We start from the raw sequence: 27,296 nt of genomic DNA on the forward strand, positions 1-27,296 counted from the left end.
GCACTGAAGACGCCCCAGGTGCGTGTAGAGCGAGAGGACAGAAGCAGTAGTGGCTGAGAGCGAGGCACATAGCCCCCCAGCGAGCACCAGGACAAATCGCCTTCGCAATCTATCTTGGACACCGCAGACACGGCTGTAACTAAAGCGCAAAGTGAGTGCAGGCGGGCCCCTCCCTCCGGCTTCATCGAAGCAGCACTCGGTCACGCTAGCACAGGCCAGGCGGGTCCGATATTGCACACAGTGGCCATGAGGGGCTGCGGGGCGACTCAGGTAAGAAAAGACCAGGCAGACTTGATCTTCAGTGCAGCGGAGAATTGCGAGAATAGCGTGGCAGCGTTTGAGCGGGCGTGAGCGGAGGTCAGCGACGGGTTGCAACCTGAAAGAGCGTCGCAGTGAGTCTGGATATTCCAACGATTGGCCCACACGCCAGCCTGGGGGAGTGAGTCAGGGGCCACAGTTGTGAGGTGATATCCATAATAATACTCTGGCCCACCATACTGGAAGTTGTGAGGGCCGGGCAAGTGGACAGCGATCTAGGTGCGTCACATCGCCTATAACACACAGAGAAAAGGCTGACCTGGTACAGGACGCCATTCAGAGGGCTCAAACTGGGGCATGATTACGCAATAGCCGCACTAACCCGATATTGAAAACATATTCCGACCTGCACTTGGTGCCCAGCACTTGAGGAAAGGGGCACGAAGCCGGACAGCAGCCAAGAAACCAAACGGGCGGAGTGTGGGAGAAAACCCCCCCTGGAAGAGCAAAACACCACTCGGAGGTGGGAAGACTTTTGGGTCACAACTAGGAGCTCCGCGAAGCCCCACTACGCCCACTACGCCCAGGGTTAGTCACAACCATGGCTGGCAGAGGATCCAAACATAATTCCACACAAGCCAAGCTGGATAAATTCGCATATGACAAGCAAACTCCCCCTTCGATGGACCAACGCAAGTCAACAGGGAAAACAACGGAAAGTGAAGGGGTAAAGAAAGCCACATTAGATGACGTGATGAGTGCCCTGGCACAGGTGCAAGCGACGGTGGGGGCAACGGCAACAGAATTAACCCTGATACGTGCGGACTTCCAAAAAATGAATGAAAGAGTAAAGCAAGTTGAGGTTGTGACTAAGTCCCTGGAGGAAGACGTTTCAGATCTACAAGTGGAGTTGGAGAAAATGCAAGCCGAAAACAAATCTCTCAGGGAGAAGCTGGATGATCAGGAAGGGCGCTCTCGACGGAACAACGTCCAAATACTGGGGGTTCCGGAGTCGGAAAATACAGGAGCTATGGACCTTTTTGTGGTAGACTTGATTAAATAACAGCTCAACCCCAAGGGACTCTCGCACTTCTTTTCTGTGGAAAGGGCCCATAGAGTACCCGGAGGGAAGCCGAAGCCGGGGGCGCCCCCGAGGCCAATACTAGCAAGGCTTTTCAACTTTCGTGACCGGGACGCCATTTTGCAGGCGGCCAGAGTGGCACCGGCCATACAAATTCAGAACTCCAAGATAACCTTTTTCCCAGATTACACTGCGGAAGTTTCGCGGAGAAGAAGGACGTTCCTTGAGGTTAAAAGGACGCTGCGAGAAAAAGAACTGCCCGGGTTTCTGCTAGTTCGCGAGGGTTTTGTACAATTTCGCAAACGCAAACTTACCTGTCGGGTCGCAAGTTTCGCGAACTTGTTGTTTCTACGTGTCCAGCCTGTTTGGGACACTCTTCTTCATCACTGCCACTCTCTGTCACCACTGCCACTCTCTGACTACTCATGCCACCCTCTGGCCCACCCATGCCACCCTCTGTTTCATCACAGCACCCTCTGGTTGTCCAGTCATTGTACATTATTGTGGCAAAGCAAGCACACCTTCCCTGCCTCAAGTGACCTGAATTAATTTGGGGCTGATTAATGTGTCACAGAATATTTTTTTAGCTGGCACCTGCTTCCTTAGTGCTTCCTGATTAGTGATCTTTTGCACTTGCTAAGTGCTTTCATTGTTGCAAAATTAGTTACAACACCTGCCCTGCCCCAACTGACAATAATGAATTAGGGGCTGATTAATGGATTTGAACTTCCAGCCTGGCTCCTGCTTGTCTCCCTTAGCTGTAATTCAGGACCTTTGTGGCATATGTGTAACTATTCTGAGGTTCAGAGCAGGGTCACATAATAGTTGCAACTGGCAACTGAACTCTGGAGGGGCCCCTCAGGAAGCACTACAGGAAATGGCTACTAATGATGAGCCTGAACTTTTGAACCTGGTAAGTAGTTTCAGTTTTGCTAAGATCGTATTTCTGCAATTTTGCGCTTTTTCGCGGGGCGCGAAGTTGTACTGGGAAGCCGCGAACTCACGCGAACAGTGCGAGCAAGCCATAAAATCCGCTGCTCGCGGATTTGCGGATTTTGCGGGAGATTCGCGAATCTCGCGGATTGCGAATTTACCGAAAATCCGCAAAATCCGCGAGCGAAACGGATTTTCCGCCCATGCTTAGTTGAAGGTCCGTTAAGCAGGGAGGCAGGGAGGGGGGGACGGAGGGGGGGTTGTTTAGTATTTGATAGAAAACCAAAAGTAGGGTCATGATGTACAAATGGGCATTTGCACTGCTTGGTTGTCGGGGAGAGACGGTGCGCCTGGGCCGCAGGGCGCGACAAGCATACACTCCACCACAAGACTAACTATGGCCGATTGCCCGGTACGTAGTACGGAGGGGGATGAGCCGAGGTCACGGGGTGCACCCCTCCGCATGCTGACATAGAATGTGAGAGGGCTGGGGGATAAGGTAAAGCACGGACTGGTACTTACTGCACTGAAAAGACAGGGGCCCGTCCTAGCACTTCTCCAAGAGACACACTTAATGGGAGGGGCAGCCAAGGCTCTTGACAGGAGAGGATATAAAATGGTAGTACATTCCGAATTCACCTCTGGCTCTCGAGGAACTGGCCTTTTAATCAAGAAATCCTCACAATTCATACCAATGGGCACAAAGATTGACGGACAGGGATGCTTTGCGGCCCTGCAGGGACAGTGGGAGGGGCGACTCATCAATGTGGTTTCGGTGTACATCCCCCCGGCACTTTACTCGGTCATGCTTCCGACACTGGGTGACTTCCTCCTGACCCTACCAGAGGGATATGTCATACTTGGGGGGGACTTCAACGCCACAGTAGACACCCTACTTGACAAATTCCCAGCGGCGACCCCGACGGGGGGTCCCTCCCGCTTTCAACGATTCCTGACCGCTATGGGTCTAGTGGATATATGGCGGCATGCACACCCTCAGGAGAGGCAATACACCTTCCACTCCACTGTCCACAACAGCTTATCGAGGATTGACTATTTCCTGGCACTAGGAGATGGCATACAACAAGTAGACACTGTAGACATTCACCCTAGAGGCATATCGGACCACTCACCGGTCACCCTGACAATCTCCACCCAAGAAAAATCACGTAGAAGAATTTATCCCATACAGGCTACATACCTTAAGGTCCCCAAGGTCAGGAAGGCACTCAAGATGGCGACAGCACACTACTTTGCGTAGAATGTCACGTCGGTGCAATCCGCAGCGATTTTGTGGGCGGCATACAAGGTGGTGTTAAGGGGACAGGCCATAACTTCGATCACGGGTTATAAAAGGGAAAAAGCAATTGAACTGGCTGGACTGGAGTTGGCACTGCGAGATGCGACAGTAGCAGTTGAGACACACCCCGGGCCTGACACGTCCCATGCCTTACACATCCAACAACAACTGTACACAGAACATTTACGACACCAGGTGAGGGGGCAAATTACTGACACACTGCACAGAATCTATGATATAGGGGACAAGGCGGGTAGGATGTTGGCCTGCCTGGATAAAAAGAGGGGAGCTCTAGAGGTATCCAACGAGTGAGAGACAGGCGGGGGATAGTTCACACGAGCCCCGAACTGATAGTGGAGACACTTGCGGATCACTTCGAGGGGGTATACACACCAGATAGGGAGGTATCTGCAGACATGGCCAGGGCTGCATTAGAATCTATCCAAACTCTGACGCTGCAGCCGGAGATGTCAGCGGAGTTGGAAGCTGACATAACTACGGAGGAAATACAAATGGCCATAAGAGCGATAAAGCCCGGTAAGGCCCTTGGTCCGAACGGCATCCCGATGGAGTGGTACCAGGCCACGCCAGAGAGGCTAAGCGAACACTTACTTGCTATGTTCAAAGACTGCGTGGAAAATGGCGAACTTCCTCTAGATCAAAGAGTAGCAACCATCGTCGCAATCCCCAAACCTGGGAAACCACCAGAGGATTGTACTTCCTACCGCCCCATTTCTCTGCTTAACGCAGAAGTTAAAATTTTGGCCAAACTCCTGGCTACCCGACTGATGGCGCACCTGCCTGTCCTCATACATCCCGATCAGTCTGGGTTTATGCCACACAGAAATACGGCACTGAATCTACGCAGGGTACACGGAGTGTTGGCAAGGGCGGGATCGATCCGCGAAGATGGCTTTTGATCTGGTGGAGTGGAATTATCTGTTCAAAGTCCTGGCACATTTGGGTTTTGGACCCAAGTTCGTAGCATGGGTCAGGCTGCTCTATACTAAACCGGTAGCACATGTGGTAGCAAATGGCCACATTTCGCGAACATTCCCGTTGGAGAGAGGCACCCATCAAGGTTGCCCCCTGTCGCCATTGCTCTTCGCAATCGCCTTAGAACCCTTAGTGAACCTGATATGGTCATTTCTACTGCTGAAAGGGATATCCTGGGCAGAGGGATGGGAAGACCGCCTCTCACTGTATGCGGACGATATGCTGGTGTACCTAACAGATCCAGAACGTGGTGTTCCAGCGCTCTTGGCCCTCTGTGATGAGCACGGGAAAGTCTTGGGATACACGCTGAATTGGACTACATCGGAGCTCTATGTTCTGAGGGGCCCAATCCCGGCGTTGAACGCAGACTGCCCCTTAAGGGCAGCCGGCTCATCCTTTTAATATTTGGGCATCCATGTCACCATGGATCCATTGAAATTTGCGCAGAAAAATTTGACGCCACCAATGGAACGGCTAAAACAGGACGTTACATATTGTGCGGGGCTGCCCCTAACGATGCTGGGTAAAGCAGCACTTTATAAGATGATGTCACTGCCCCGTTTTTTATACGTTCTAGAAAATACGCCGTACCCGGTGGCACCAGGATACTTCAGGAAAGTATCGGCGTTGGTGGCTGGTCTTTTATGGAGTAACCGTCCGGCACGCATTGCACAGGCTAAAATGCACAGGGGATGGTATGACGGGGGGATTGCACTGTCGAATTTGAAATTGTATTACTGGGCAGTGCAGTTGAAACCCATAAATCAATGGATTCATGCTCCTCAGGACGACCCTGCATTCCAATCGGACAGGGCGCAGTTAGGCACCAACACCCTACTGGCCCCTTTATATGACCAGCGAAGAGTGCGCAAACTGGCGGGACCCACGGGACTTACCGCAGCACTGTGGCACACAGCGCTGGCAACCCTAGGTTGGAAAGGAAGAATAACCAAACTCACTTCACTGTGGGACTCTCGGGCCCTGGGAAACCCACGACATAGCAAGGGCTTCTCCCACTGGGATACCATAGGGATATCTACGGTGGGAGACTTTTGGGAAAGAGGCGCAGTGATCCCCTTTGATTGGCTGAGGGAGCAATACGAGCTGGGAACACGGGAATTGTTCCGGTATGTTCAGATTCGGCACGCACTGCTTACTGCCATCCCCCCGAGGCAGAAGTCCTAGAGTCCTCCCCGCTTGAGGATCGCCTCCTTACGGACTTCATGCCGGAGCGAGCAACATCACTCATGTACCGTAAGTTAATTAATAACTTACCGGATCCCATGATTAAACTGAAAGACAAATGGGAGGGAGACAAAGAAGCTATGGACGAAAATGAATGGAATGAAGCACTGGCGTCGCCTAAAGAAGTTGGCATCTCTGCTAACTTCCGGCTCGTACAGCTTAAAATTCTGCACAGAGTATATTATACAAGAACGACGTTGCAACTCATACACCGTGCACAACACCCATACTGTCTTCGTGGATGTGGAGAGGAGGGTACGTTCTTCCACACGATATGGGACTGCCCAAGCATTCAGGAGTACTGGAGGCGGATAATGCGCACAATATCTCAGACTGTGGGGACCTCCCTGGTCCCTGAGCCGCGAAAGTACTTACTGAATGTATGGGGACCCAACGATTTGTCCAGACCAGGCCAACAGTGGGTTACTTTAGGCATAATAATCGCCAAAAGGGATATAGCACAGAAATGGGGAGCGGTAGAGGTGCCAACGAAAACCCAATGGTGTATGAATATGGACAGGGTGATGATAACAGAAAGGTGGGTATATGCAGGCCGGGCTTGTTCAAGGAAATGGAACAAGATTTGGACCCCATGGAATGTATACAGGGGGGAGATTTGTGAACCCTTACCGGAAGAAGACCCACTAACATCAGATGAAGAAGGGGAGGACGACTAACGGAACCTAGAAGTGGAAGAGGAGAGGGATGTGCCACGGGGAGCGAGGGAGAGCTTGGGAGTCGGGTGGGAGGGGATGGTGGGGCTGATAGAACTAAGCCCTAGAAGGAACACACACACACACCCACACTCCGTCACAGACATAGCGGCTGCGGCCGACCCTAAGGGTGTTAGTACTGATTTACTTTACGGGAACACTAACAGACACAGTTAGAGCAAATTTACTTAAACTCTGGATGAACTAAATGTGGTTTCTTCATGTGTTATGTTGTTTAATGTTATAAAACAGAAAAACAAACCTAAATGGATCAGCAAGCAACTGCGACTTATGAACCTTCACTGTATTGCGAAGTAGCCAAACCCCGAGCATGGCGGCCGGTATGCGGGGTTGTCCTGTTGATATATAATTGTCTTAATAATGTTGCGGCCGGCCCCTTGGGTTGTAGGCCATAAGCTGTGTAGGACTGTAAGGTGCAATAAAGGTTTTTAAGAATTATTATTTTTTTTTAAATAATACTGGATCTCGACCACACTGGTACATGTAGATTAGGCCTTCTGAAGAGGTAGAAAAACAGCATGCTACCCTTGACAAAGTAAGTGTAGCACCCATTACATCTTGGGGATGGACTTCGCTGGTTATAAGTGACTTTAGATTCTAATGTTTATTTTTCCGTACAATTGACCACATTTAGACTCCATGACGTCCTTCTACTGATGATGTAAAAATCTTTATAAGTGTGTGACAACAGGGGCATGCTACCCCCTCCTCCCATGTGAATTTGTAGGATTCCACAGTAGGGTAAGTCCCAGTGAATGAATTAGATGGCACTGTCTTTCACAACGTGACACAGATAGCACCGGGCATGGTATACTGAATGGCTCTTAGGCATGAAACTAGAAAAGTGTGATTATATGCAGCATTCACAGACTGATACTTGCGTGGATACAGCATGTTTGCATGAATGATAGTTGCATCAAACAAATGACAGAGTGAGATGGCATGGTTGACCATCACCAAAGGTGAAGAAGCATAAATGAACCTGTGCTTCTGCTTTCCTTGAATGTTCCTGTTGAATATAGCTGTCTTTTTAGGTCTCGCATAGGGCAGCGCATGCGCTGCCTCTCTGAGGCATCAAGTAATCAGTATTAGTGGTGAAACTCCACCCATTGCGTTTCTATTTATTTTGTCGCTTGCCATTGGTTAAATCTGGCATTGCTGTTCTTATCTCGCTCTTTGATTGGCTGGTGGTCAGAAATATCATTTCCGTTATGCTTCCGTTTGGCAGGAAGCAGCACTGACCAACTACAGTTTAGGTCCGCTGCTGGGCTGTTATCTTTTTATTTAGGGACTACTTCCTTGTTTTGTACTGCTCTGTGGTCACACAGCTGCTCTCCCTGTCTTTCGATTTCACGCACACGCGTGGCGTATCTCATCTGTATTTCGATGAGTGCCTATACGAGTTAGAGGATTGCGTGTGCGCCTTTGTGTGGGTTTTCTTGTTTTTACGTGCCTTGCTGAAAGGGCTGGATTATTGCTTTGTGACATTGAACTGTTCTTTTTTATTTTAATGTTGAATACAAAGCACTTAAATGCCACTGTGTGCTTGGACGCTATTTCAGGAAATGAAATAGATGAATGCAATATTATCAAACAGACTCTCACTCTTCAAATCGCTAGCTAGGAACAGAGTAGGCCGATTGTTGCCAAGTTGCAATGCCGCTCCTGTGCGTTTTCCTTGATGTGCTGTTGGTTCTAGTTATTAAGACACAGCCAGTGGGTGCAGGATGTTCAGTTTCAGAGTCTAAGGCGCTGGAGAAGTGGAGGGCCCGTGTCAGCCACTTCAGCTTGTGCTGGCACAATTAACCATTGCTGAAACTTTCTGGGAGCATGCTGTGTCATTTCCTATCTTATCTCTATGAGTCATCTCTCACTGGAGAGCTCATTAGCTTTAGCAGTGCTGCCTTCTAATCCTTGGAGTGCACTAGCCCTGTACAAATGTTTCAGTGCAGTAGGATGCAATGGAATGGGCTCATGAGGGGTGGCAGTGTGGAATTTTAGTTGTTAACCCACATTTTTACGTCTGATTGGACACAAGCTAGTAGAAGCATCTTTAAAGTGATTCCACGGCTAGTTTTGAAATGTCTAATTTGAAAATGTTGGACCTCTGGGTCCGAGGGAGAGCTTGGAATGCAGTTTCTATTTCAAATTTCTTATCTGGAAATACAATTGTAACTCAAATTTGCATTCGTGTCAGGCAGTAGTTGTAAGCTATGTGCAGGGCCAAATTAGGAAGGAATCCCACCCAGGCAAAAATGTTCAAAGCAACCCTACATTGCACCGTTCAAGTGAGAGTAGAGCCAAATTGGCCTTCTGCAATGGATTTTGTGTAGGGGCATGTCTCCAAAGTATACCTTAAAGAAAAAGCATTTGCAATGCAATAGGTCTCGCATTTGCAAATGTTTGTGCTATTGGCATTGTAAATGACACACCTTTTATCTAGGTGCTTGTTTTGAAAATTAGAGCTATTGTCATTGTAAATGACAAACCTTTTATCTATGTGTTGATTTTAAAAACAGATAAATAAAAGGCATTGTTGTTTACAATGGCAATAGCTTAAACTCTCGCAAATGCGAGACCTATTGCATTGCAAACGCTTGTTTACCTTAGGAATCTAGACCCATTACGGCTACTGAAAGGTGAGTAATAACTTGCCTTGCATGCAAGATAGTGCTGCTTGCCTGTTTGATTGGAGTGATTGTGTATCCGGGGTAATATATATGTGATGTCCTGAAGAAAGTCCTGGACCCTAATGGCCTTAATATAGGGGCTGAAACATATCAACAAAATATTGGGGTTAAAGGAACATAATATCCTTATCCCCTTTTTAGGTCTCGGCCTGCATAGGCTGGCTTGCACAGTCTCGCTCCGAGACTTTGGGCCAGATGTAGGAGCCCTAATACCGGCCGGAAACGGACGATTTCGGCCGTTTCCGACCGGTATTAGGCTTTTTAGATGTAGGGGGCCTACCGAATCAGTAATTTTACCGATTCTGTAATTTTACCGATTCGGTAAAATACCGAATCGGTATATTTACCGAATCTGTAAGTCCATATGTAGCTGACACTCCTAAGAGTGCCACAGGCCCTTAGAGTCGGTATTTTACCACACAATCCTATTGTGTGGTAAAATCCCGAATTCTGGCGACCTGTGGGGAACCTTGATAGTTATCGTGCGAGGAATAGTTGTTCCTTTTAGCTCATGTGAACTAATTATACGATCTTTTCGGTATTCTCCATATTCAGATACATGCTTGTGAAAACCCTTGGAGTTCCAAAGTATTTGTCTGTGGATCCAAACCGCTTCGCAAACGACTTTATTGACTGCGGGTGGACTTATTAACCCCTGTAGTTGGTAAGTATATGCCACAAACGCAAACAGGGGGGCAGCCGGGCATGAGATGACCTTTACTGTAACTGCCTGTGCCGACTTCCTCTAAAAGCTGCAATTCTTGCTACAATAGGTTACGAACGGACTGAAGTGAGCCCCTTATGATTATTTTCTTGGACCTCCCTCGGATCGGCAGCGTTCCATTACGGACCAGTACCCCCTGTGGCCCAGGTAAAATCTTAAAACCGGATTTTTTTAAATTCTCACGAGCGCAGGTGGTTAAGCAGCTTACTACTAGGCCACCTAAGAAAAATTTTACATGCTCACTCGAAATATCCTATGAGATTGAAAAATTGCTCCTCCCAATCTCTCGTAGGTTTGCCGACGGACCACAAGGGAATAAACCTAGAGTGTGTGAATGTTTTGAAGAAGTGTATTTTTTGTGAGTGCTGATTATTCATGTTGTCGGGGATTCCAGGGTGTGATTTTAAATGTGTTTTTCTTTTTATCCATTTATAAAATTGCTATTCACACTGTTTGGAGCTTACCTGAGATGGGGTGGGGTCCTGAGGCAATATGTGAAATATTGAACTGTATGTCGATTTGAATGTAATGTGTACTTATGACATATGATATTGATGAAACTATGCAAAAGCCACAGACCCCTATGTAAATTGTCAATATTTTGAACACAGGACTTGTAAATGTATAAGCTAGCAATTAGATTGTGTAATCTTAATGAGCTCTCTTTTTACAACAGATTTGTCACGGGTGTATCATTTATGAGCTGTGTCTTCCCCCCTTCCTCGACGAGCAAGCCCTGATGAAGGTGCGCCCGTAGATCTGGGCTTGGCACTGAAACGCGCGTTGGCGTTATCTGGTTGTGGGATCCTGTTTAATCGACCTGGACTCTTTAGCAGTGCGCTATCTGGGCCCCGCTGGATCCCCCTCTTGTGTCATTGTGGGAACTACGTTGAGGAACTTTTTATGCATATGGAACGTGTGTGAATGTATGTGTGTGTCTGAAGTACCAGTGGATGAATGATTGTGGAGAGGTTGATGTGGGGAAACTATGCCTTATTATGTATATTTAGTTTGGCAATAATTTTCTATTTATATGTTGAGGTGTTATGATGTCCTATGCTTTGAATAACAAATATATGAATTGAGTATGATAAAAGAAAAATAAAGTTTTTTGTACACTTATATCCTGAACCCTTCTATCCTTGTGATTTTTCTGTTGTCCCCCATTGAAAGCTCCTGCGCTTTATATGTAAACTTGTGGATTCCTTGTAAGCCATTGTTCGATTTATTTGGGTGGACTTTACCCTTTACAGTTGTGGCCTGGGCCACCCCCCTTTGCTGGATACATCCTATGAACATATCCTACAGTTGCCAGCATATCAGGTCAGTGATAAGATTTGGATATCCTCCCCACACTCCTGTGGTTATTTGCAATTTATAACCAGAAGAGAGCCATTTGTTGCATTCTGACATTGAGTGAAATTTGATCACTACATATTATGGGGAAAAAACCACCGGCAGTGTCTGGGCCAAAGGATAGGCAGAAGACGACTGCAACAACCACTACTACCCAACTGCCAAGCCTAACGGCCATAGACAAAATGCTTCAGAAGACTATTGGTGTCGTGGCAACAGCTATACAGAACACTGAAAGACGCCTTTCGCTTCCACCAGGCATGCCCCCATTTATGCAGCAAGAAAATTCATTTGACTCTCTTCTTGCCGCATCATATGCAGGGCTCCCTGGATCTGGCCCTAATGAGATCTGTATAACTTAGGACACAGTGCCTTCAGACCATCTTTTCACAGGGAGTAGACTCTAATCAACCTCCACCATGCTCACGACAAACATGATTATGAGCCAAGACTCTTTGCCACTGTCAGTAAATGACTCTGAACATTTAGAAGGCATAGATTTGTGCCCGGACCCTGATATGTTAAACATGGATAGGGAAAAAAGTGTTGGTACACCAGTACGAACTAGGGGGCAAAAGGACAGGTGCAAACAGAAAAACATAGTTACTGAGTCACTGACAAATAAGCAAAGAGGCAAGGGTGGGCGTAAGCAACGGAGGAGAGCCCCTGGATCTGTAGGGAAGAGAGGGGACAAGGGGGAGGGACAACCCAATGATATATACACTCAAACCACAGAGGCAAGTGCAGCATTGGGGAACAAAGGTTTCTGGGGTAGGATGGAGACTTTGTTTTCTACCCTACTAGGGCCCATCAGCCTACAAATTACAACTATTGAAAATAGGCTGAGAGTGATAGATGAATGTGTAGCAAAATTGGGCATAAGGCATACCGCAGTAAATAAAACTAATTTAGATACAATCAGTGGAATTAAGGTTAAAAACAACGTAGCCAATACAAAAACAGATGCCCATTATAAAGCTCCCCCACCAACACCGAGACCAATTACGAGCAAAAACTCTGCAAATGCCCAACCCTCAGCTAAACGGGCTCCCAATCCTAGCGCGACAAAGGTAGTTAGCCTAGAAGGTACTATCCTGACTACTGATAAAAATAAAGGGGCACCTGCTGGACAAGCCAACAAGGATGCTCAAAACCCTCCAGCAGTCAAGAAGGACCCAACCTCGGCAACCAATACGAGACAGATTCCGGCCTGTATCAGTTTACCCCCAGAATGTGGGGCTTATGTTGCAGTACTAGTTAATGTCCCCAAACTAAGGAAGGACCAAGAGGAAAATCCCACAAGCCTTAAAAATAGAACCCTCCATTGGTTATCTGGAAATTGTAATTTTCCACTGGAAGAATCGAATAAAATTATCCAAACTCAAAGAGTGGGGTGGGTGGGCCCGCTGAGAAAAAAGTTTGAGGGGGACTGCATAATTATAAATTTCAGGTCTCCCCATTGGGCCCAGAATACTCTTGCCAATGCCCCATTGCCTCACCTTGGGAATTTAATACTACTCTGCTTCCTTTGGGTTATTTTTATAGGCACTTAATGGACCCACATTTTAACCTAGGGAATAATTCCATATTGCGTCATCAGGACCCAAATTCCAATATTAGGAATAATTCCCCATTGTGTTATCAGAACCCAAATCTCAATTTTAGGATAGTCCCTCACTGTGTCACCAGGCAATTTACCCAGTCCAATCAATGTCCTATCCATGCTTTCCTATTCCGCCTCAATACAATGCAAGAGAGAGACCTAATTCAAGGTTCAACCAAAATCAATATATGCCCCGGAAAGAGCTAGGGTATATATATAATATCCCAACTCACAACCGGTTTAAACAAGCCTTCTCAAATTTAGAAGATCAGGATTGACTGGGGAACGGGGAAATGTATACTACATCTGAGGAGGTAAATAATGAAAATGAGGTATATCCAATGGCCACTAAAGCTAAAACTGTTCAGGGAATAGTAGTACATGATCAGATTCCCCCAACCACAGCCACAAATGATGATGCAATTCCAACCCTGTTTAAAACAAAGATGAGCATAGATAAAGGTGTTAGGAGCAAGTTAGCCAGCTCTTTATCTCATTCTGATTTGTCATTAGCTGGAACGTTGCTGGGTTAGAACCAAGATTGTCAGACCCGCAATGGGTGCAGCTATTGGATGACAAAGATATTATTATGTTTCAGGAGACGTGGGCTACAGGAAATTTGCACATAGAGGGCTACCATTGTTTCAGTGTGACAGCACCGAAGCCTGACTTTGGACGTGCAGTGGGTGGATTATTCATTGGGATTAAAATATTAGCTGGTGGTACTATTAGAGATCTATCAGTAGGGAACCCGAACACACAGGTCCTTGAATTCAAAAGAAAGACCCGGATTTCTTTAATACATTTTTATAATAATGATTTTAATTCTGTACCTAACAGGAATTTTGTAGCGCTCTCTAAGATTTTACGGAATCTGGAATTAAATTCAGATATAGAGGAGATAGGGATCCTCATTGGGGGGGATTTTAATGCAAAAATTTCTAAGAGTTATCGGTTTGAGGGAAAAAAAAACCTAGATCAAGCAGAACGAAGGGGTATCGAATTAGAAAATATGCTAACTGAGCACATCCTCGGTAACGCCTTGGATGTAGGTTACACTTCTAGCATTCATTGTGCCCCTACGTTTAGAGGTAGAGATTGTTCCTCAACCATTGATTTTATTTTCATGTCCCCCCACTTAATAGACCGAATAACAAAGTCCACAGTGTTGGAAACATCATTTGGAGACCACAATCCTCTTATAGTCACCTTGCAACTAGGGCCTAACCCAGTATATGCTAATTTAAATGGCGCTAGGGACATTACACCCTCGGGAGATGGCCTGCGATTAAAATGGAGGGGAGTTGACAGTGGGACCATATTAGAAAATGTGAAAAAGGAACATCCCCACCTAATCTCCTCCTGTTTATCCTTTGATGGGAATCCCCTCAGGATAATCACAGACTTTGGCAAATTATGTCTTGTTATAAAAACCTGTTTATCGGTCCCATTGCCAAAGAAAGAGAAAGACCCGAGGTGGTTTGACTCTGCCTGTTCATTGGCAAACAGGGCACTGCGTAAGGCACTGATTAATAAGCCCAGATGCACAGCAGAGGTACAGGCGGCTAGGAAATATTACAAACTTAAAATAGCTGAACGGAAAGCTGCATTACTGACGGAGCAGTGGGAGTCACTGGTGTGAAGTGCAAATCAGAAGAGCAGTGGCCCCTTCTGGACTGCCGTCAGGAAAATGCGAGACATGGGCAAACAATTAAATCTAATGAGCTGTAATATAACCAGCAGTGTTTGGGAGGCCCATTTTTCCATAATATATGCTTCACCAAGTGAGGCAACAACAAGCTTTGTTCCTGGTCAACTGTGTTGCCTACAGTTTGGTCTCCATGAGGTAGAAGTAGACATCAGTCAGAGCCTTGGTAACAAGGCTCCCGGTCCGGATGGAAACCCCTATAGATGTTATTAAGTTCAGTCCGGATCTATGAGCACTGATTCTTCATAATGTTTTTAATAATCTGCCCTCTGTGTCCATGCCCGATACTTGGTCCACGAGCACCATAGTTCAAGCGACATCTACCCCCATCATAGCTACTCAAGAGCTCTGCGACTCCTTGGGGGACCACTTTCAAAGTAAAGTGACTGACATCTATAGTCAATTTAAGGCACACACAATCAGTACTGGACATTCATCTTCCACTCCTAAGGATCATACAGACTTGGCGTGGTCAGGTTCTATCCCGCCTGACTCAACCTTCCGTCCTTCCTTTCAGAATTTTACTCAGGTCCCATCAGAACTGGTATAACACCTACTGTGCACTACCAATTCTGGCTCGCCGGAAGATCCATGTCCCCTTCCATTCTTAAAAAGTTTCCTGACATCATAGGTCCCAAACTCACGGAAATATTTGATGCTATGTTTTCCTCTAACATCTTTCCTTCCATCTGGAAAAAAGCGACTATTAAACCTCTCATTAAGAAGAGTTCTTTAGATCCCTCTATAGTTGCCAACTATAGACCTATAGCCTGCCTCCCTCTCCCTGCCAAAATTGTTGAAAAGATCATTAATGTCCAAATTTCAGATTACATAGATCACAATAATTGTTTGGATAACTCGCAATTTGGATTCCGGAAGGGACATGGGACTGAAACCGCGCTTATCAAAGCTACGGATGAAATCAGGATGACACTCGATGGGTGAGGATCGGCAGTGCTTATCTTGTTGGACCTGTCTGCCGCGTTTGACACGGTCGATCATTCTATCTTGATCGACCGTGTCTCAGCGGTGGGGATCACACATGGTGCTAGGGATCTTATTTCCTCTTTTCTTGCTGATCGAGTACAATCCGTCGCCTTTGGCAATTTCACTTCACCACCTTTTTCTCTCCCTTGCGGTGTCCCCCAGGGATCCTCGCTAAATCCGACACTATTTAACATCTATGTGTCGGACTTGGCGAGGGTCATTAAATCCCATCACCTGGCGGTGACATCCTATGCTGATGACACCCAGATTGTCTTGGCTATTAATAAAAACGGAGATAAAGTGGCTTCTAATTTTAATTCAGGAATGCTAGCAATAAGTGACTGGATGTCCACAAATTGCCTGAAGCTTAACTCCGATAAAACGGAGGTGATGGTGTTTGGTAATCTCTCCCCAGTTTGGTCACCCACTTGGTGGCCTGCTGTTCTTGGACCACCCGCATCCCCAGTGGCCAAGGCAAGAAATCTGGGGGTCATACTGGACACTAAACTTACACTTATGCACCATGTTAATGCTGTGGTGTCATCCTCATTCTACACTATGAGAATGATCAAAAAACTCCTCCCTTACCTTCCCATGAGTATGGCCAGGACTTTGGTCAGTGCATTAGTGATATCTCGCGTTGATTACTGTAACACGCTCTTAGTCAATGCTCAGGAAGGAGTCATAAAAAAACTACAGTTGGTGCAGAATGCTGCGGCCAGATTGATCACTGCGACCCCCAAGTTTACCCCTATTTCCAGCACTATTGAACCGCTTCACTGGTTGCCAGTAAAGAAAAGAACTACATTTAAGGCACTCTGCATTGCCTATAAAGCAATTCACTCCCTAGGACCTGCTTTCTTAAAAGATGCCTTTTGCCCTTACACCCCTGTTAGATCCCTCCGCTCATCTACTGCCGGTCTTGTGCAGGTCCCACGGACTAAGAAAGTCTCCTGGGGTGACAGGTCCTTTATAGTGACCGCCACCAAACTTTGGAACAGTCTTCCTAGCCAAATCAAAACCTGCACTTCTCTTCTTTCCTTTTGCAAACAGATAAAAACTTGGCTTTTTAAACAGTAATCATTTCATGGACAGCGTAGTGGACACTCAGCGCCGAGACACCCTCAGGTATTTGTGCGCTTAACACATTTTCTAAAAAAAAAAAAAATCTTTAAAAAGGGCGATAGATCAGATCTGGCCAATTATCGTCCTATCTCACTTTTGGACAACACTTAAAAAATCCTGGGGCTAGTCCTTTATAACAGGATTTTGGAGTGGATAGAAGATAGAGACTTATTGGACCCTTGTCAGATGGGATTCAGGAGCAAGGTGGGCACGGTGGAGCAATGTTTGAATTTGAAGTTAATAATCGACAAGTATAACATCGCTCGATCGTCCCCTATTTACCTTGCATTCATGGATCTTTCATCTGCCTTCGATCTAATCAATAGATCCAAACTATGGTCTATCCTTTTGGACTACGGACTGGACGAAGCTCTTGTTAATCTCTTGGCCTATCTCCATACTGACCTCAAGGCACAGGCCAGGATCGGGACAGGCGGGGAAGTATCAAGAACTATTAAAATAGGTAGGGGGGTAAGACAGGGGTGCATTTTAGCACCCCTGCTTTTTATCATTTATATCAAAGGCCTAGCTAAATCCCTAAAACAAGTGACTACAGATGTGCCAATTATTCAGGGACAACCATTACCAGTTTTATTATACGCAGATGATGCAGTTCTTATGAGCCGCACACCTAATGCCCTCCGCTCACTTATCAAAACTTTTGTTCAATATATGGAGGGCTTAGATCTGCGTGTGAATTTTAAAAAATCTTTTATTATGGCATGTGGGCCTGGGAAGCGGAAGCTCAACACTATACATGTAGGGACAGATAAATTAGAATCTGTGTTTTTGCTGCGAACGAATCATGGAATGGGCATTTGGCCCACGCCACTCGCAAGTTCTCGAAAGCCACCAATTCTATTTTGAGCTTGTCACGCCCAAAGAAAATAGGCGCCACTAGAGCTATTTAAAAAGAAATTTGGGCTACAGTGTGTACCTGTAGCAACATATGGTGCAGAGGTTTGGGGTCTAGGGACAAGTCCCAGCATCCAACGAGAGGAAAATCGGTTCTGTAGAAGAATGCGCCCCAATCTCAGCCTCTGAGTTCATTTGTCATAAGGAATTAAACATCCCTTATACATGTGATTTTATCAGAACTAGACCAGCTCTATTCTGGATTAGGATCTGGAGGAATAATTCAGCTGCCCTAACACAGGATATTATAAAAGACTGTCTTAAATGCGAACAGGGCTTAGCTATCCCCTGGCTTGCTGGAGTTTCAAAGACATTGCATGCCGTGGGCAGCTGAGATCTTTTCTCCGAGCCACTTACTATTGAGCCTAAAGATAAGAACGAGGTCAAACAAGCTCTATATGCATGTTATAACTCAGAAAGAATGGGAAGGGGAACTCTTAAATCCACTGTTGCAACATACATGGGGAATGAATTGTGTAGACAACCACTTCCACCCTACCTCACTCTCCCCATGACCAACTGGGAAAGATCATTGTTATTTCGCCTTAGGGCGGGTTCTGTGAAATTTCTATTGGGTTTCCCAGCACATTATAACCCATGTCCGTGCGACGGTACAAGTACACAGAATGATTTGCACTTTCCATTTTTCTGCAAATTTTATTTAAAGTATATCAACTGGTTTTTAACCCCATATTTTAGAAAAAGAAGACCTCTCTCTTTAGGGGAGTCTTATTTAACATTGCATTCACTGGATACAGATGAACTAACTTTTCGAACAAGCACTTTTCTGAGACTGATATCTCGCGTACGCAAAATGATGGAAAATCCCAAAAAATGTGACCTATGAGAGCTGTAACAAATTTTTTTGATTATGATCACTGTAATTGATTTATTCATGAAATGGTACTGTTTGTTTTTATTGTTGTACTTTTATGGATTTTATGAAATTCGAATAAAGGTCTTTTGAATTGAATTGAATTGTAATGTCATGTGGGCGCCGTGTGCATTTAACTATGCCAGTGTAATTCACACAATTTCAAGATTTTCGCATTATGCTTCTCACTCAAAATTCCCCACATTATACTGTTATGCCACTTCACGTAATTATCTGCCATTCGCTGTAAAAAATTACAGTGAATGGTGCAATTTGCATTGTCAGTCATTATAAAGATTTACAGCAAATGTACAGGAACAGAACACTAGTGGCTGTTATCTGTAGTGCTCTTGTTTAAATGCAACATTGTGCCAAAAAGTGATGAAAGGATGCATTTCGCACTAAAATATACCTAAAATGTATGTTTGCATTTTGCATACCTATGCATGATTTTGTGTAGTTTCTCATAATTACGTGAAAGCAAATTAAGTGAATTTCACACATCCCTAATTTATACTACCTACACATATAACTCAAATGTATTGCTCAAAAGTCCCCACTGTGTTCTAGCTGGGCAACACTTTACAGGAACTATAGTCATACATGGCAAGTAAAAGTGTCTCTGTCGTTTAGAAAATACTTTTATATATACTAGCTAAACCACCCCTAAAGTATGCCTTTTAAGCCCACATTGCTGAAAGCTCAACATATAAAAATGGGTCATATTAGATATTGGGAAAAGTATGCCTTCATTCTAAACCTTTATAAAATACTGTTTCCACTTTTTAGTTAAACCTGCATTTTTCAGGTACAGACCTAATTATGATTACAATTCATTTTTCGTATCAATGCTTGGTAACCTACTAGAGTAGCCATTAAAAGTTGTATTCTGTAACCTCTTCTCCGTAGAGACATGGCTACAAGTTATGTCAAAACTCCTGCAGGTGGAAGAACGCGAGCTATATCGGTTAAGGGACTCTGGGAAGGTTTACAGTGACATGAGAAAGGAGGTGCTGAAAAAAGTTAGGACTTCTGTGAAAAAAGTAACGAGGAATGGGTGAAGGAATTCTGCAATCAGTGGATAATGCACATGGTAAGATTGCATTTCACCACCACCTTCTTGGCAGGGGCGTAACACAGGTCCCCGCAGCCCCCGCGTTGCTGGGGGGCCCGCACTCCAGGGGCCCCTCACTTACTTCATGATGAATTGAATGGTGTGCGGTGCGCAGTGTGCACGGCACCTTTAATAAATTAAATATTCTATCAACAGTATGGATGGTCTCCCAAACGCTGCTGTTGTATGGCATGACTGTAGAAGGCTCCGGTACCGGACAGATGAAAGGAACATCAATAATCAGAAGGCCTTGAACTTGACATTTGTGTTCATATAAAAAACCATGCACACATCATAACCCCCCTTTCAAAGGCGGGCCCTGAGAGCATGAATCACGCCATGCGGGGGCGGTTGCTAAAGGAGGCCAGGAAGGCAGTTACACGAGCTAAGTGGGGGGATAAAATCACGAATGGAAAATAAACATGCTCCCGTGTGCTGCTTTGCAGTGGCGTAACAAAACTTGAGGGGGCCCCCCGGCAAAGCACATGGAGGCCCCCCCCGCGGCCAAGCCCACCACCTACCACTTTGCCCTACCACCGAGAAATCTAGTATATTTTGATTTGAAATCTCCAAACTTTAAATGAAATGACTCTATATTGTCTTTCTCTGAGTTCTAATTAGAAAATGTGAACTACTCTTAACATACAAGCATGCATGGTTAGTCATGGGCATATTTAAGTGAGATTGCAAATTGAGCAGTGAGGCGGTCAGGTGAGTGAAGTGTGACATGAGTCCAGGGTGAGTAGTGTGCTCGTGTGACAGGGTGAACAGCGCAAGTGCATTGCGAGTGCAGAGTGACGACAGTTAGTGCAGGGTGAGCGGGTGAATGGTGTGATTGAATGGTGGTCAGTGTGAGTTCATTGTGATTGCTGTGAGTGCATGGTGAGTGTAAAAGTGAAGGGCGAGAAAGAGGAGTGAGTTGTCTGAATGCAGGGTGCATTCCCAGACACTTGAAGTAACTCTGCATGTTATTAATGGCGGCGTAGGGTTTCAGGTTTAAGTTAAAATATTGTTATTCTGGCATTAATAGGGATCCAGGGTGTAGGAAATAATGTGCTGATCCTGCAACAAACATCCAGTCTTATGATTAGGGTTGTCAGCTCATTTTGATGCCCCATACAGGACAAAAATAAGCGTTTACCTAAAGTCGTATTTTCAGCACTTATCTGTGCATACTTCGAACAGCAAATATACATAGAAAACACTTTTAATGTGTTTAAGGGCTGCCTGAATGATCCACGACTGATAATTAAGGGGAACACAGACAGAAAAGTTGCATAACAAATGAATACATACATTTTTATTTATAACCCTATTTAGTGTCAAGACAAGGTCTTTCAGTGTCTTTAAACAGCACAAAGCTGTAATGTTTCTTTTGGCAACCCTACTTTATATTCCTTTTCATGAAATGCCTTCCCACACTACAGCAGCAAATGTAAATTTCAAATGTAAGGACTAGGCCCAGGGAGTATTGCCTGGAACTAGAAAAAACTAAGCCTCTGTAACCAGTTTACAAAGGTATGCAGTGGTGCATTACATAATGAGAAGTCGGTGCTGTGCATAAAATAAATATTGCATCCTGTGCATTCTGTGCTCCTCAGCAAACAAGTTACCAACTAAAATCTTAACAGGGCCTACTTGGCCTCTCATCTTTCTGGGATCAACATACTGTGACTCATTACTTATAGTAACTTTCAGTTAGTATGTAATCAGAGGACCGGTTTTCCATTGCACAACACGTCACCTTGTGGTCACTGCATAGTCCTTTATTACACTCAAAATGTGCATAGTGAAATCTGTTGTTAATGGTAATATGAAAAGACGCATCTGCGGTCGTAAACACTACATACAAAAAACGAATTTTAAGAGATGAAGAGGAATCACTAGAGAGACAAAGAATGAGAACTTGGAGGAGAAAAGAAGAACCAGATAAGGGGATCTTGAAGAGGGGCTGTGAATGGGCTGAAATGATGGGAGAGCCTAGAAGATGAAAAGGAGGAAAGGGGTGAGAAGGTAACAACAATAGCACAAGTGAGCAGTGCAGGTAGTGGGGAGAAAGAGGGTGATAATTATAAGCACCAGTAAGGAGGGGGTACAATAGGAAGACCAAATGAGGAATAAAAAGGAAAACAGTGTGGAGTTAATTAAGGGCCATTTCACTCACCTGACACCCCTTCACTGCTCAATCTGCAATCTCACTCAAATTTCACATTTTCTCATTAGAACTTAGAAAAAGACAAAATAGAGTCATTTCATTTAAATGTTGGAGGTTTCAAATCAAAAGATACTAGATTTCTCGGTGATAGGGCAAAGTGGTAGGTGGTGGGCTGGGCCGCCAGCGGGGGGACCTCCTTGTGCTTTGCAGGGGTCCACCTCAAGTTTCGTTATGCCACTGCTTCTTGTCACATTGCTAGGCCTTGGATGGAAAAAATCGCAGAAACACATTTTCTGACTGTCTGCTGGGAAAATAAAACTAAAGGATAGCTGACACTTGCTCACCCAAAGGACTGGTACTAATCTCAAAGGGTCAAATGGTTGCCCTGCTTCTGCAACAGGAACATGAAAGAAGGGTTCCCTTCTCTGAAGAAAGCCCAGCTGACCAATTGGGATTGAACCCTTAGAGTCCATGCTTGAGAGAGGAAAAGTTATTAAGGAGTCCCCCTCTAGGTAGTTGTCAGGGACTAGGGGGAATATATGTAAGAAATATAGGATGTCCCACGTTCACAGATCCACAGGACCTATTGTCCAATAGGACAATTCTACGTGTGAGTGAGACTAGGGCGATCCCATTTTAACACGAAGAGGAGAACGGGCGACGCTGTGACGAGGAGCAGGGAGGCCGTATCAATTAATAACGAGCACGGTGGGATAAGAGAACCGGAACGGGAGGACAACCCATAAAACTTCCTGGGCATATCCCGAACAAGGTGCAACCCTCAAACTTGTCGCATAACCTAATTCCTGACATTAGATGTCACAGTTGCTGAGAAGGGGGAGTGAGAAAAAGTCAAAGAGTAAGGGAGAGAGAGTGTTACTCGGTTGACTCATAAAATGGAATTGTGGTTCATAAAAGATACATCAAGCACACCTGACCTCCAGGACTTCAGATACTTTCCATATATCTGGATGCTAAAGTGTTACAGTGCTTCATAAATTTTGAAGACCCATGGTCCTGCCCGGCCCACTTACCTGATATGGCAGTGGCAGCTCCAATGGAGGTCAAAGATGGATGCTGGTGACACCTGGAAAAAACCAAACACTGCATTGGGGAGGGGCTAGCGCTACAAAAGAAAAAACTATGGAAATTGATAACGGGCTACCTCATACAGAGTAACGGGGAGGAGCTGAGCCAAAGAAACGGACGACTGACTAGCAAGAGGCAATCTCAGGAAGGACGCTGACTCAGACGCGTGGGGAGACAGCAACTCAGAAGATGCCAACGCAGAGGGGAATCCCAAAGAGTGTGCCGGAGATGCTGGAAGAGGAAGGCTTGACAGCTGGAAGGTCCCGGGTCATAAGGAAGATGGAGCAAGGAGTGGACATTGCAGGGGAGGATGAGGCGAGCTGGACAGAGGAGTGGTGGGGTAAACAGTCATAATATTGATTCCAAAATATAGAATGGACATAATATCGAAGTAAAAATATAGAATGGACAAAATATCGAATGGACACAATATAGTGGTTAAAAATATCGAATTTAAGGTAAGTAATATCGATTTTCAAAATATAGAAGTCAAAATATCGAAATATACAATATAGGCATTAAATATATCGATTTTTTAATAATATCATTTTTTTAAAGTGTTTTGTATGTTATTATATGTGTGAAAGGTGTATATTAATTTTTGTAATGTATGTTTAATGTATTTTAAGTAATGAATGTTATGTTATTTTTAATTTTTGAGTAATTTAATTCTGTAGCGGGTTGTGGGTTTATAGGGGAATAGGGTGGGAAGTAATTTAATTGTAATTAATTAAATATTTTTATTTATTTATTGGTATTCATTTTGAATTTATTGTTATTTTTTAATTGGTAATTAATTTTTATTATTTGCCAATTGATTTGTATTAATTGATTAATTGTTAATTATGTTAATTTTCTAAATTTATTTTCTGTAGCGGGTTGTGGGTTTATAGGGGAATAGTGTGGGAAGTAATTTAATTGTAATTAAGTAAATAATTTTTTTCATTCATTGGTATTGATTTATTGTTAATTAATTTTTAATTGGAAATTAATTTCTATTAATTGGCAATTCCTTTTTATTAATTGGTAATTATTTTGTAATAATTAAATATTTGATAATTATGATAATTGTATTAATGTGTTTTCTGCAGTGGGATGTGGTTCATAGGGGAATAGGGTGGGAAGTAATGTAATTGTAATTAATTACATGTTAAAAATACTTTTTGTGTATTGATAATTAATTTACTGTTAATTTTTAATTGGTATTAATTTGTATTATTAATTAGTTTTTGTTATTGAAAATTAATTAGTTGTTAAATAATTATGAATAGGTTATTAATTTTTAATAACTAATATGTAGTTGTATTTCTAATTAATTATTACATAATATTAAATTGGTTATTAATTTCAATTAATGTTTTATTGGGATTGATATTTAATTTATTTTTAATAATATATTAAATCATTACTTTCCCTACTATTAAACTCACTGGAGTGGGAATAGTAATTTTCACCCTCCCGCTATCCAACGCTTTCCCTACTGTTGCACTCTCTGGAGTGGGAATAATCATTTTTACCCCTACGCTATCCAAAGCTTTCCCTACTGTTGCACTATCTGGAGTGGGAATAGTAATTTTCACACTCCCGCTATCCAACGCTTTCCCTACTGCTGCACTCTCTGGAGTGGGAATAGTTTTTTTTACCCCTACGCTATCCAACGCTTTCCCTACTGTTGCACTCTCTGGAGTGGGAATAGTAATTTTTACCCCTACGCTATCCAATGCTTTCCCTACTGTTATACTCTCTGGAGTGGAAATAGTAATTTTTACCCTTTGAATATCCAATGCTTTCCCTACTGTTGCACTCTCTGGAGTGGGAATAGTAATTTTTACCCTTACGCTATCCAACGCTTTCCCTACTGTTGCACGCTCTGGAGTTGGAACAGTAATTTTTACCCTCCCGCTATCCAACGCTTTCCCTACTGTTGCACTCTCTGGAGTGGGAATAGTAATTTTTACCCTTATGCTATCCAACGCTTTCCCTACTGTTGCACTCACTGGAGTGGGAATAGTATTTTTTACCCCTACGCTATACAACGCTTTCCCTACTGTTGCACTCTCTGGAGTGGGAATATTAATTTTTACCCCTACGCTATCCAACACATTCCCTACTGTTGCACTTTCTGGAGTGGGAATAGTATTTTATACCCCTACGCTATCCAACGCTTTCCCTACTGTTGCACTCACTGGAGTGGGAATAGTATTTTTTACCCTCCCGCTATCCAACGCTTTCCCTACTGTTGCACTCACTGGAGTGGGAATAGTATTTTTTACCCCTACGCTATCCAACGCTTTCCCTACTGTTGCACTCACTGGAGTGGTAATATTAAATGTTTCCCTCCTGCTATCCTACGGTAAAATATTGTACATTTTTTATTAATAACTTACATTAATTAGATCTTAATTTTAAGGTTATTTGAGTATTTTTAAGTATGTTTTAGTTAATTACATTTATTATTTCATTAATTTTAGATTACTTTTAAGACATTTAAAAAAAATCGATATTTTGACTGACTATATTTTTTACAGACTATATTTTGGATTCGATATTTTTGTACTTACCTGTTTGTAGATAGGAATTCGATATTTTGGCATTCTATATTTTGGTGACTATATTTTGGTAAGTCTATATTTTGTCATTCTATAGTAACCCCTTAAGTGCTGCCTCAGTGCATTGGCCGACGGCAGCACTACCTCCCCAGTGCTGCGCACGACCATTGGACGTCCATTCAGCACTAGTTCCAATGGACAGCGCAGCACTGGGGAGGAATGTTTAATAGCATCTATGAGGTTATGTCAGTGATCCGAGTGGTGGATGCCACCAGCCCATGTGAAGACACCTGCTGCAACTTTGTAGAGGATAGGGGACTGATAACAGCATTCATGGGAGGAAGAGGAGAAAAGAACAGGGGCACATTAAAGGAGGGGGGAGGACAACTGAAGCGCACCAAAATGGTTATCTGGTGCAGAGGCCAAGGGCAATCAGAGGTATGTGCTATTGAGCACCCGGTGGTTTAGAGTGCCTAGAAGGTGATAAACTAACTTCATTAAGGGAAAACGTGGTGATATAAGGCCTGGATAGTATACCTTAGACTATCCCAAAGACCCTAGAGGGATTTCTTATATGTACACTGTTAGACTTGACACCATTGGCGTGGGTCTCCCTTCCATTTCTGCAGTTGCCTCATGTATTGTTGCTGGTGTTAGATGCTTTGGGCACTGTGCCACTGCTATCCAGTGCCACATTGCAAGAGCTCCCTATTGTAAATTGATGTATTAATCAGTGGTTCCATGTTTGGCTATTTGGTTTACTTGTCAGACCTTAGTCTAGTGCACTGAGTGTGCCCAGGCCGTGTAATTCCAAATGCTGCTGGTGGGCTTGCAGCACTGGTTGTGCCACCCACAGAAGCAGCCTTGTAAAATGTGTCTAAGTTCTGCCATTGAAGGGCCTGCTTGCAGTTTGGTACTGTCATGCTGACTGGGCTAGTGCACCCACTTGCCAGTCCCTAAACCTTTCCTTTTCTTCATATCAGTCACCCCTATGGTAGGCCCAATGGCAGGGTGCATTGTAAGTATAAGGTAGGACAAGCCCTGATGTGTGTGGCATGTCCTAATAGTGAATTACAGCCATTTTTCACTATTGCAAGGCTACCTGTTCTCCATAGGCCAGAATGGGCTGTTAGAGTTATTACATTTTATAATCCTAACTGTCTCAGAGAACATGGTAGAAATTCGAGTTTAGTATGCCTGAACTCAGAATGATAAAATACATCTTTAAGTGAAGTTGGTTTTAACATTCTGTGTTTGCAAATACCACTTTTAGAAAGTAGGTATTTGCTTGTCTAACCTTTCAAGCCTGCCTCTGCTAGGTTGTTATTCCTTTGTCTGGTTTTGTGAGTGACAGGGCTGGGGGATTCCAAGAGACAGGATGAGTCAGCCCAGTGGTGAATAGAGAGATCGGCATCTAGATGGGAGGGAGGAGTTGCACCTGAACCTTGAATAGGACTGTGCCTGCTTTCCACAATGCTGGCTCCACCTCCCGGGGAGCGGCTGATGTCTCTGCCCTGCACTGAAAGAAGAGAAGGAGTCCTGTAAACAAAGTGCTCCAGGACTATACTTGCCTTCCACAATGCTGGCTCCACATCCTGTGGGGAGTCTGATGTGCCTGCCCTGCACTGTGAAAGGAAAGGAGAAGTCTGGTAATTTGAGTGCTTCAGAACTGGTTTGGACTGGGCAAAGGCCCCTATCCCCTCAAAGAACAAAGGATTTTGGGGTATAAATATTGGGACCCTGATCCCATGAAATTAGATCACTTTTAGACTACAAGAAGAAACCTTTACTGAGGGGAGGAACCTGAAGAAACTAAAGGGCAGCAGTGCGCTTTACAAGACACATTACATTACATTACAT

The sequence above is a fragment of the Lissotriton vulgaris genome, chromosome 5 (assembly GCF_964263255.1).
Source record: "Lissotriton vulgaris chromosome 5, aLisVul1.2, whole genome shotgun sequence".
Lineage (NCBI taxonomy): Eukaryota > Metazoa > Chordata > Amphibia > Caudata > Salamandridae > Lissotriton > Lissotriton vulgaris.